At 35.8% G+C, this 3,981-nt stretch overlaps 1 long non-coding RNA gene across 3 annotated transcripts; it reads right to left on the bottom strand.

Moving 5' to 3' along the window:
* On the bottom strand, window positions 1-3,756 carry LOC107843107. Of its 3 annotated transcripts, none has more exons than XR_007053061.1 (4): window positions 3,245-3,752; window positions 1,534-1,634; window positions 1,338-1,452; window positions 1-302 (listed from the first exon to the last, which is right to left on the bottom strand). It is a non-coding gene; the product is annotated as an uncharacterized LOC107843107 (long non-coding RNA). The 3 variants fall into 3 exon arrangements; XR_007053062.1 differs by having other exon boundaries at window positions 1,534-1,630; window positions 3,245-3,751; XR_007053063.1 differs by having other exon boundaries at window positions 7-302; window positions 1,534-1,658; window positions 3,245-3,756.
* Window positions 3,757-3,981: the final 225 nt, after the last annotated feature.

The following is a 3,981-nucleotide window of genomic DNA, read 5'->3' on the forward strand; positions in this document are numbered from 1 at the left end:
TAAGTAATTACCCTAAAAGCAAATGATAAGAAGGCTATAAATATAAACATGGTATTTTAAATCAGAAAAGGTTGTGAATTTATATATTGTCAAATGACCACTAAAGACGATGAGCAGAAATCCAAGAGCACCATACACAAATGGGATGACAAAATAAGCAGTGAAATAGAAGAGAGAATTGTAGAACTCACATTGGAGCTTGAGTCTAATTTAATGTCAGTTGTAATATTCTTTTTCTTCAATTGAGCGTTAACATCATCCAGAAAAAGATCACCCTTCTTCCATCCCGATGAAGAAAGAACCTACTAGAACAAAGAAATTGTTAAAAACGAAACACAAAACAAAAAATGTCTCAAGTCATCCGTGCGAGATTTTATAGGAAATAATGTAGCAGATATTGAGAATTATAACTAAAGGGACTATTAGTTTATATAAAAGTATATTTCCTCAGAGAGAACAGGAAATTAGTGCGAGGCAACCATACACAAGTATCTCAAATTTCAACATGATTATGCTGTCCAGATGCCGCAAAAACAATATTTACAAGGATATAAAAACTTTTTATCTCAAGGGATTACAGTTAAAAGACGAAGTTCATCAACAATCCAACATTGGTCTAGTGCATAGGCCACTTCACTGGCACTGGACTTCTAAAAAATTTCCCTAATTTCTACGTTTGTTTAATTCTTATTCAGTTACTTACTGAGACAGACAAGAAAAAATGATAAAAAACCAAACAGAGACAACTACGACCAAAAAACAAATCGATATAATGTAATAAATCAGGTAAGCATAGATTTCCATTAGAAACTGACAAACACAACTCATGTGAAAACAAATGTATGCTGAGATGAAAAATAAGAAATGTCCAATATCCATTGCAGAAGAAAGCTAAGGAAAGCAAATCAATGCAAGCGACATTAGAAGAATCGACATAATAGATACGTATTATTTTGAAAGGAGCAATCAAACTTTGTCATGCGATTACATCTTTTAGTTAATCTAAGCAATTCTTACTGTAATAATATTAAAAAAATCCTGTGAATGTGGAGTAAAGTGCCATATATTAGCTGGATTCAAGATGATACAGATAGTTAAGACAATCAGAGTACACAGAATTATGGGCATTCCAAGAATAGGAACTTCAAGCCCCTAAGGTGGATCCATCTAACACACCGAATGACAAAAATAAAGAAGGAATCAGAGATAATGATCATAAGATTGGTGAAGGCAACACAATACGCCCATACATAGCTATAGAAATATAATCAACTATCCTCAAACCTAATATCATGAAGGAGAAAGAGTACAAAACATATAAACAAACCAATACATACCAGTAAAGTCGATGGCCACCATGAAGTTAAGTTCATAACCCCATGCCAAGTAATCGAGGAATGTGTGCTTGTTTTTCTCTAAAAAGCATTCCACAAAAAACTGGCTCTTTATGACCTGGTAAAATTAGTGACCTCAATTACCAAATACATGAAGTTTAAACTAGAAGTATCTTTTCCATACATTAGAGATTTTTACCTTATTTTGCAAATTTGGGCCCACAGCAGTTGGTATGAAAAGATTTGCCCGAACCAGTCGAATGCAACACTTCTAAATTTGCTAGTGATTTCTGAACCTTTCTTACAATTGTCATATGAGAAAGGCTGTCAGTTTCTGATCTATAGAGGTCAGAAGCGATAGGAGAATGAAAGAAAGATCATTTACCCAATTAAATCATGCTTTATGTTTGAATCAAAGTCATAACACTCAATAGTCAATAGACTATCCTACACTTGTTCAAATATTATTGATATCATAATACATTTTCTTGAAATACCCAAAGAATGGTTATTATTTAGAAGATTCATCCCCAGCAATTTAGTAAGATTATTAAAGGTACAGGCCCTTTCAAAGCTATAGATGACTACGATAATGTGAGAACCTTCGATTGTATTTTGCAATGGGCAATACATGAAACACTTCTGAAGAATTCTTCTAATATATTATTTAACTAGCTAATAAAATCAGAAAGTATCATATTACATTAAAGAGAAAAGAAAAGGGTAGCCTGGTGCACTAAGCATCCCACATTCATGCAAGGTTCGAGGAACAACCGCATCCTTAAGGGATGTGATGTCGGAATGTTACCCTGATGCAGCATCAGTGGCTGATTCCACGGATCGAACTCGTGACCTAGAGGTCACACGGAGATAGCTTTATATTACTCTAAGGCTCCCCTTTAGATTTTCACTGCATATATGGAGCAAGATAACACAACTTGTACATGAATGGAGTATATATCTCACTGATGATTTGGATTTGAAAGTTTATCCATTTCCAGATCTAAACTCAAGTTATATGATGTAGACTTGAGAGAGGGAAAATACATTACTGTTGACTAGGACAAAGATCTTTTGAACTCAAGTAGATATATCTCTGTGGAATCAACCTAGAAAATTCATATCCCCCTTAAAGGCCACAATATCATATAAGACTTTCTTAAGGTAACTAGCTAATTTATGCAGATTGTAGTCTTGAATCGCACCGAATACACAACACTCGTGCAAAATAAAACATTTGTAGGACACCGAATACACTTAACCTTTCTCGACATAAAAATCACCTAATATACAATAATAGATAATTTTATTTACTTTGCAATTGAATCATAATGTGTGGTGAATACAATGTGCATCATATGCATTTATCCAAAATATATTATGTAAGCATTATAAAGCATATTGGTACACATAACCAAGGTTGCCAACTCCGTTAATAGGCTTCAGAAGTTGCAACTGATGTTGTTGTACCTCCTGCTGAGGTTCAGTTTGCTGCAAGGGCTGCACATGACCACCCTCCATCACTATTGCTGCAGTAGTTGGGGTTCCATTTCCCTCGATTAACCTCCATATATACCATGCCCCAATCGACCGATATGGCCTCCATTTCTCACACAATTGCTCTATTTACGACGGTCCTCCAACCCATACAATATTCTCACTCCTTTCCAACACAGAAAGGCCTTAGCATATTTTGCTAGCACACAATCAGAGTATATATCTCACAAAAGTCACAAGAAAGAAATATTATACTATATCAAAAACAAAATATCTCAACCGTATAATCTGATATCAATCTCGGTCTTTCAATGTCAAGCTCCAGTTCAGGATTCAAATCGGGATCCGATTGGAAGTCTCAGTGGCAGATTTCATAATTAAAGAAGAATTAGAGGGCGGAGATTAAGGAATACCTGCTAACTCATCTTCATCCCATTTCTCAAAGGACATCGACGCAGGCTTCGGGTTGGACGGCAAGATGTAACTTGAGTGGCCACTAAGGGAGGAGGACGGAGGTGTTATGCGGCAGATATGGGTTCATCAAGGTCAACAAAGTCGTCGATATCATCGACGTTGAAACCCTTGAACTGGCAGTGCTCGACGGAGACGGGAGAAAGGTGGTGGAGGAGGAAAGAGGGGAAAGGGAAAAGGAGTGTTTCGCAAAGAAGAATGTTTAGATTTGATTTCTCTCTCTATGATTTTTGCCATAGGTGTGTCTATGGAAACGATTCATCCAACCGTCGCTATAAGACACCCTATTGCAACGCTTATCCATCAATAGCAACGGTTGTAGTACCAACTAGCTCTATTACAATAATTTTTTTTTTGCAACGGTTACAACCGTTGCAATAGACCTTCTATAGCAATACTTTTGGAACCATTGTCAAAAGGTTTGTTGCAATAGGAGTAATTTCTTGTGGTGTTATAGCTATTCATTGTACATATTAAAGTTGAGATAATTAACTGTTTCTTTGACCCCATTCAAGTATTGCTTATAGAATGGAGAGAGGGCCTCTAAGGCATCTCACATGATGTGTTATTACTAATCGTACCAGAAAACATGAAAAGGAAAATGACAATGTTCTAATTAATTTCATTAAAATCCTGATCATCTCCGTCTACGAAATTGAGATCTATCTTTTAGGATAGT

The sequence above is a fragment of the Capsicum annuum genome, chromosome 1 (genome assembly GCF_002878395.1).
Source record: "Capsicum annuum cultivar UCD-10X-F1 chromosome 1, UCD10Xv1.1, whole genome shotgun sequence".
Lineage (NCBI taxonomy): Eukaryota > Viridiplantae > Streptophyta > Magnoliopsida > Solanales > Solanaceae > Capsicum > Capsicum annuum.